We start from the raw sequence: 9,355 nt of genomic DNA on the forward strand, positions 1-9,355 counted from the left end.
TATATATATATAAGATGGATTATCTAGTCTAGAGCTGATTCAACTTAATTTTGACAAGTTTTACCAAATGTTTGAAGTTTTTTGAATTATAGACAAAGTATTATGAGATATATTAGTAATTTTGTACATAAATGCGAATGCTAATTAATTATTAAGTCGTATATATGAGATGTATTACTCGCCTCCCTTATCTTATATTTTTCTACACCCTCATACACATGTGTGTATATGCACGTCAAAAGTTATTAGTAGAAACTAAATATGTATACCACCAAAGAGAGTTGAACTTATAAGCTCTTCACTAGGAAGTGGGTGGACGTTACCAACTGAACAACCTTTTGATGGTAATGAACAGGTTGTATTTAAAATTTGTTGATCGTGTGAGCGAATCTGATTATTTGGATTTATTTTTAATAAACAACAGAACCAATCATACTTTTATGGAGGTAATTAATTCTTAAAATATCATCATAAGGAATTTAATTTGGATATGGAAGATTATCATTTAATCTTCCACATTCCACTTTACCAGTATTATTTTATGGGATGAAATACATGGGATTAAGAAGCTTAAATGTAGATATGCCAATAGAATCCTCTATTAGGTCGTTCCATTGATCTCCAACATTTCCCCAAATCTTGAAACTCAAAGCGCTTTTCCTACTATAAGCCGGAGTCCTACATCAAATTGATCATTATTAGTTTTTCAAAATTTTTGAATTTTGAAATTGAGGTTGTACAAGGACATGATCTAAATTTAGGTTTAACATTCCCTAATTTATTTAGGTTGCACCTAACGCATCAAATAATATACATCGATGATGGGTTCCATGCACATGGTGAATTCCATTAGAATGCCTGACATTCATTAAGGCAATGCTTATGTATGTGAAGATCAACTTGTTTGTTGATCATGTGGAGCTGAACACTAGGTGCATTAGTTATCTGCATGTATCTCGTATTCTTGTTGTCCCAACGTTAGTGCAGAGATCACATGGTCAACTGCAGAGGCGGAGTCAAGAATTAATATGGGGGCACAATGATCTTTTTACCCATAGTCTTTACCTTTAAAAAAAATTCAACAAGGGGAGAGGCAAGTGCCAAAATTTCACACTGACAAGAGAACTAGATGACTAAAAATAAGAAAACAAAAAAAAAAAAAAAGGCCCATAAGGGCTTTTGTTAATAATTTTAAGAGCAAATTGCGGTGACACCCCAAAATGAAGACCTTAAAGCACTAACACCACTTTATGTTTAAAAAGCATAGAATCCCCAAAATTGGATTTTCATTGAATATATTTGTCAAATTCATCACTGAAAATAGTTAAGTCACTATTTATTTTAAAAATATCCCTATAATAAACATTGTCTAAAAGGTTTCAGTGACAAATTGGACAAATATATTCAATGAAAACCCAATTTTGGGTCTCTGTGCTTTTTAAAAATAAAATGGGCCTCTATTTTGAGGTGTCAGTACAATTTGCTCTAATTTTAACGTTTCGGGGATCTCTGCCAGTGATCAAGGAGTTTGGATCACCTCGGAGAACATTTTTAACTAGATAATAGTGGTGGAGTCTACTTATAAATATTAAAAATAATAAAAAATAAAAATTTCAGTGAGTCCCACATGGGCCCCACCCCACGGATCTAGACTCATGTAGGCCAGTAGGATACCTCATGATCAAACGTTCATAGCAGAGGTATCCTTGGTTATGCAAGTTGCCCAAAGTAGCTTGACCCAACCCAGTTTCATCTCTCTATCTGTGAGAAGGAAAACCGTGAAACCACTGGAAACCAACTTCCTGAACAATTCAAGAACCGCTGGAATTGCAGGACACCTTCCCCTCAATGGCCACTTCTTGAAATCAGTTGGATCATATGGATTGCACCTGTATTCATCACTCATCATTCATCTTTCAATTCACGAGTGAATGACAAGAACTACGCACAAAAAATTGAGAAGAAAAAACAAAGAACATACCCAAAGTGCTTATTGTCTCTCTAATAGATGAGATTAGAAACATAAGTATCATGAATATCAAGAATCCAAGTATCCATTCCATCAGCCGAAAGGACAATACTGTCAAGATAGGTGTAGATCTGCTCCTTAATCAAGTTCAGGTCACTTTCATATCGTCCACCAAGCATATAATTTTCAACATAACTCATGCACTGAAGAGGGATCGTTCGCTACCCAAGCAGGTTGTTTGCCTCTGCTGCTACTCTCCAGCTGAAGCAGTAGCTCATTGGATCCACTCCACCTGCTTCAATATCCTTTGAACGTAGTGGGTTATTCATTTGGCCGCCATTGCTGCTGCTAGCTTTGGAAGAGAACATGGCCAAAAACATCATTACTAGAACCTCCCACAGCCTTCGCCATTCGCACTGTGGAAAGCGTATGCGCTTCAATTTGTTAAGCCAAAAAAGGGAAGTCTATATATGGTTGTGAATGGCAACGGCACGGCACGGCGTGGTTTTGATTCACATTTTGCTGATGGGGTGATAGCGAGGCTAGGAAAGGAATAGCCTGCGTTGGTGGGAGAGTAGGCTTTAGCAAACCAAAAAGGGTCTACGACCAGCTTCCATGTCAAATGGGCAAGGAAGGTGCGGCGGATGGCGGGCTTGGTTTTACCTCATTAGCATTTAGAGATGGATCACGCTTTTGGTTGACGACAATGTTTCTTGCTCCTAATTGCACGACTCAAGTATAAAATGATATAAAAAAGAAGGCTAGTCGGCAAGAGTGTTCTTCTTGTAAGGTAGTGCCGTAGTACAGACACTTCTTTTATTTATTTATTTATTTTTTTTTTAATTAATACAATCTATTGAACACAAATAACCACGCAGTTGATACAAGCCAATTTACCCCCTCCTTCAAGGTGAGTGTCATCATTGCTAGATGATCTGGCACTCGGTTAGATCTCCTAAAGACATATATTGCCTTGAAATTTAAAAACTTAGATTCTAAATGTAGAATAACTTAAATGGCCGCAAGACATTGGAAGGGACACTCCATCTCCCCATTAATAATTTTGACTATCTGCTGATTATTTTATTCAACCTCTAAATGCTCATGGTAGTCTCCAATAGCATGAAGCATATTCATCTTTAATGCTAGTGCCTCTCCTTCAAGAATCGAGAAGCAAGAAATAGGTTTTGAGTACGCTAAAATGGGAATCCCTTCAAAGTTGTGGATCACTAAACCAACTAGTTCATTTTTATCCTTTTCAATCCAAGCGAAATTAGTACTCCCTTGAACGTTGGGCAGCAGTGGAGGCAGCAAAATATAGTCATCAATGTCTAACCTTCTATTGCTTTCCTTTGCATGTCCAGCTGCTGACAACAGAACAGTTCTTCTCATGCCTACTGAAATTGTGGACTCAAATAGCCTACTAAGTTGCGGATTCAAAGAAAGAGGGAGGCAACAAAGTTCAAACCAAGGAAAAAAAAAGGGGGGGGGGGGGTAGGGGGTTCCGGCACAAAGAAGAAGAATAAAGAGATGGTGCATTAGGGCTTAGAAATGCAATTATGCCATGCAAGTTTCTTCACGTTTCGTTGCTTATGTGGTGTTCTAAAAGGAAATCATACAAAGTGTATAATATTTGAGAGTGGTATGCTTCACTTTGAGTGAAAGAATTACCTTATATGGGTTCTAAGGAAGGCTACAGTGGGTTTGTACTATCAGGTCAAACTTGCACCCCTAAATTGATGCACTTATGAGGCACGGAAATCTCTAAACTCATAACAAAAAAAAACGAAGCCAATTGATCTCACTTGTTGGTTTGCAAGCATCATTTGTTTACAGAAGTGGAATAGGAAAGAAGAAAAATAAGTAGAAAAAATAAACATATAAGACCCATATATACATAGTAGGGTGAGAAAATAAGAAACCGAAAGAAATGATTTTGTAAAAAAACTTCAAATATGAGACCCATTATCTATACTTATTCACAAAATTCTATCTATTTAGTGAGGTTTTAAAAAGAAATAGAGTGAGAAAAGTTACATGCCTCATCATCAGACAAGCTGCCCACTTTCTTATCTCATGAACCAAGTGAGTCATATTTCAAAATTTCATAGAAAATTTTATTTTTCAAACTTTTTTCCACTGCACTTCAAATTCAGCAAACAAACCGTAGCTAAATAGTCATAAGGGGAAGCACTGTCCAAGTGGCAACTATCTACCGGATCATCCCTACGGCATCTTCCTTATATTCCTGTTCCATGCAAAAACTATAAACCTATACTTTTCCAGGGAAGTCGGGAATCGGGAGACGCACACATGCACCTTGGCTGATGGCTCCTTTCAATATTCTTGATTACTAAATGGCCTATACATTAATCAAATGATGAACAATACAAGCATACAAAACATTTCTCAGATCATTGTTCTGGACAGGAACGTTTGAAATTCCAAGAAATATATAGATGAGTAATGAAGGATGGCTAGTTTAGGCATACACTTCTAGAATCCAACTTGTAGGATACCTCCTTATGACATCATATTTATTTGTATTCGTCTAATATACACTAGCAAGCACCAGCAGCAATAATGTCCCTCCCCAGAACCTGAGTGTAATTCAAGCCAACGAGAGAACAGGAGATCTGGTGGTTCTTATATGGTAAATAGGTGAACCAGATGTACGCAGAAGTTAACGATACTTGACACAGATTATTTTGGTGTGGAAAACAAACATTATTTTGTATAGCTACACTAACAAAGAACTGAGAAAAGTGGATTCAGTGTCACCATAACATAACATAACATAACATAACATAAATAAAAACAACAACATATGATTTTCAGGGTCGTACATACCTGCTATCAAAGTTATGAAAATGAACAACATGAGCATGCTAATTATAGCAGTTCTTATAACCTGCTGGCAGGAACCATGAAATTGAAGTTCAGCTTCATAAGGAGCATCAACCAAAGAGCTGTTCTCACCACCTGCAGAAATCCTGTATGATTTCCTGTTATCAGTCTGTTCATCAGCAGTGGGCCAAGCATCACAGATCCTATCTGTGGAACATCTAGCACAAGTGCATTTGCCACCAAGAGATGATAGAACAATTGTAAGGAACTCAAAGAGAACCTTTTGGTACATAACCCCTTCAATCCTCACCTTTTGCGGAGTCACAGGCTAGCTTCAGAATCCGGTAATCGTAACCCCTTAATCATTTCATGGACAAGCAAAGCAAAGTGAATATACAACGCAATGTCAGAAACTATTCCAGAATTCTGTTTAAAAAAAAAAAAAACAAAAAAAAAAAAAAAAAAACAATTTCAGAAGATACAATCTAAGGTGCAATTTTTTGCCGAAACATGGAGGCTTCGATGGTTATTGAAATCACTGAAATTTTGAGATATCGGCAAATCTGACCAGCATCTCAATCATATTTCACCTCTTATGTAAAATAAAATATGGTTTCTTATTAAGGTGTCATTTATTTCAGAAAATAAAATATACAATATTCTTAGGGGTTTTGATCAATCAACGTTACTTAGTTACCTTAGGGCCTGTTTGGTTACATGAACTCAGAGATTTTAAATCTCTGGATTCATGAATGCAAGATTTAAACCATTTGGTTGTGGAAATCTCTAGATTCTTGAAATCTAGATATTCATCTTTTTACACTAAAAACGTGATGTAAACCCTAACGTGATCAATTGACAGAGATTTACCAAGAAATTAAGAAAAAGAGGCAAGAAGACACAAGAGTTTGATGACGGAGTTCGGTCCAAATGGACCTACATCTGCGGGACTTAGGTTTGGAGTCCAATCTAATATGGAATTCGAAAACTTACAGATATAGAGGAAATCGAAACACAAACAGATAATCACATAAGAACCATATGCTCCTCCAATGGCTGTCGAGTACTCATCACCATCGCCAGTTGCAGCGGCAAGAATTCCTTCTTAGTCAAGATCTCAAGCCATGAGGAACAGAGAAGAAAGAAGTAAATCAAATACAAGCCTCACTGCCTTCGTATGCTCTCCAATATGCCAGAGACGCAATCATGAACCATTTCTCTTCTTTTGATCAAGATCGCAACACCAAAGAAGGATCAAGATCACAACACCAGAGAACAGAGGAGAGGAGAACCGAAACCCTCGTGCGAGACCCAAAACCCCCTTTCTGATTTCGTGAATGATTTATGATCTTCACCCAACTGAACCAGCACCTAACAACTTATACAAAATAGCTTGAACCAAAACCGGTTCAATACATGACTCAACCCTGAACCGATCCGGTTCATACAGATTACCCTTACAAATCTCCCCCTTAATCTGAAAGCATAAATACCCATAAAAGATTGGACTTCAACCATCATCGTCCAAGTGTACCTACAAGATAAAAAAGAAAAAAGACCAACAATACAAGGCAAATACAAATATGCAAATACCTAGACATGTGCAACTAACCATGCAACAACAAGACCTCCTAGCAGGCACACCATGCAACAAATGCAACAGGTAGAGACACCTTAAAACACAACTCAAAATGTTCACAATTCAACCAAACAAACATGGAGAGTAAACATGCACAAATCAGGCATATATCTTCTCATAACAGAGATAAAAAGAACAAGAGCTAGAAAAAATTGGGCAACATCTCCCCTAAAAATGCAACATATGCAAAACCTAATAAAACACACAAAACATACCTGGACATCACCATATCAAAGATAAATGGAAAAACAAAGAATACACTCCCACAAGAGGTAGTAAACCACCACATAGACTTACTCATGCCAACCGAAGCATAACAAAATATATGATTTAAAACAAGTAAGACTTTAAACAAAAGCAAGCGTAAACTTCAAAGAAGAACATGGTGATACCCAAAGACAAACTAGGTTAACAGAACCTCACAACCATCAACAGATGAACAACATGGATCCAAACAAATTGATAATGCCAAAAAACATGCCATGAATCTACACAAATGCTTACAATGTAAGCCAAGTCAAGTCTAAAACATATCACATGATACATAAGAGAACTTAACAACTAGAGAAGAGAGATATGAACAATTCAAATATATAAAGCATGACAATGATCAAATAATGTTTAACACATGACCAGCTAAAGAAATTTTAACTGAATAGAATTCAACAGGTTAAATTTCTAATGATCCTTGTCAAGGAATAAACTCAGACAAATAAGCATAAATCTCTCCCCCTCAACCAGGTAGATCCCAAAAAAACTAGGAAATTCCTAATAGATCCAAGTACTTCCATTTCAAATTCTGATTTTAAAACTTCCCCAAAATAATAGAACATGCAACCAATATGTAAACCACATAAGGGCAGATATAAGACACAGAAAAATGAAATGAGAAACTAGAGGTAACTATCACACCTAAATGCAAAACACAATGCAAAATACTCAAACATCAAATCTTATATATCAGTGCCAAGGGAATACACATGAAACCACAACAGGATTCATTAACAAGTCATAATTTTCAATTCATTTGTTAAAATGCCTAAAGAAGCTGCAAAATAATTCTTTCTTTTACATGAGTGTAAAGAAAGACAATAAGTATATATCCAATTACTCAATAAAATACTGAAGGGAATAACTCAGGATCACAAGCACTCTTATAGTCTTACATTTAAAAACAAGATGAAAATTATCAAGACAAACCCAAAAATGGCAATCACACTCCTAAATCCATTACTGGTCTAGTACGACTACTCAACCAGAACCTCTCCACCCACTCACCACAAGGAAGGGCACAAGTCAACAACTAGACATATTCAAGTCACCTAGAGTAGATATCAACCAGAGATAAAGAAAAGAAGTAAATTTCCATAAGATTCAACAACTTTGATCCTACAAGACAAAACTCACGAAACACGAAATAATGAACAAAACTCCAACTAAATATGATGATACATGATCACAATGCACATAGGCCATAAAAATCCAACTGCTAACATGATATAACCAAGCAAACAAAACTGCTCCAAGTCATCTTACTAGACAACAACATAAATTTGACACTTTAAAGGTAATTACTCCCACTCAAACCATAAAAGTTGACAAAACCATATCCCCTGAATCACTTGTGAACCCCAACAACATGTGAGGACACCCCCTTGACAACACCTGTGTCAAGACCAGCACTATCTAGGTTGAACATAGAGACCAAACCTCTCTAAACACCAGGGATACACCTAATGCTATACCAAGTGAAATAGGAACCCTCTTGTGTGCAACCAATTGTACTAAAATAGTCTCACACATGTCAACACCACTTATTACCACTCTACCATTTCAAAACTCAGTCAGACATGTATACCAATGCAAATATGAGCATCTATGAGAGTACAAAACAACAATAAGTAATTAACATGCCAACACTATCATAATTGGTCAAGACTTCTCACACAATAAAGCATATAGTTTGACCAACACTAATAAAAAACAAGGCACAAAACATGTTGTCTCAGAGTTATTAAATAAACAACTTCCTTACACAAGCACAACACCTTAAAGATAAATAGACCACTCCTCCTTGTACAATGGAACACAATAGGATAAACTAAAGTGTGCACCCAATGGGAACCCAAATAACTAGGTCTTCAAAACAAGGTCTATGCTGCCAAAGAAAGCACCTGGGTTATCAAAGGACCTCATACACATTTGCTTGACCTCCACTAAAAGAAGGCATATCACAGTTAGACATCTCATTTTCTTTCAATTTTCTTTTGTATGCAAAGCAATGTTTTTTAATGTGATCCGTTCTCTTACAGAAATAACATCTCCTGGTGCTAGAATCAGATCTGTTATCCCCATTATTATCCTTATTACTATTAGCATGATTGTCATTACCCTTACCCATACCCTTGGGTTTTCCTTGATTGTAAGAGCCCTTGCCCTTGACAAACAAATTCTCCCCACTTCCTTTAGTCTTACCAGAAGCCAACAACTCTAACTCCCTATTCTTTAAAGCATCAATACATTGGTCAAAGGTAATGTTTTGACAAGCATATTTAATGGAATTCATAACAACAAGATAATCATTATGCAGGGAATTTAACAAGATGATAGACAAGTCTTGGTCATCTAATTTGCTCTTCTCGCCTAGATCCTGGCCAAATCTTGAACTAACTTCTTAAACACATCTAAATTTTGGTATAGATTGATAGCAGGATCCATTTTAAAACCATACAATCTTTCTTTTAAATAAATCTTGTTACCTAAGTTCTTTTTCTGATAAATCTGTTCAAGTTTTGTCCACACTTTGATAGGGGTGTTATCCTCTTTATCTAAGCACCTAATGACACTATCAGTGATGTTCTAGAGCATGCAACCAATTGCATTCTCCATCACCTCAGTCT

The 9,355-nt window shown here is 36.4% G+C and overlaps 1 pseudogene; it reads right to left on the reverse strand.

The window, feature by feature from the left end:
• Positions 1–539: 539 nt before the first annotated feature.
• LOC149023966 (acid phosphatase 1-like) lies at positions 540–5,108 on the reverse strand (annotated as a pseudogene).
• Positions 5,109–9,355: the final 4,247 nt, after the last annotated feature.

Source organism: Hakea prostrata, chromosome 2, assembly GCF_041222555.1.
Source record: "Hakea prostrata isolate BN-2017 chromosome 2, UWA_Hpros_2, whole genome shotgun sequence".
Taxonomy (NCBI): Eukaryota; Viridiplantae; Streptophyta; class Magnoliopsida; order Proteales; family Proteaceae; genus Hakea; species Hakea prostrata.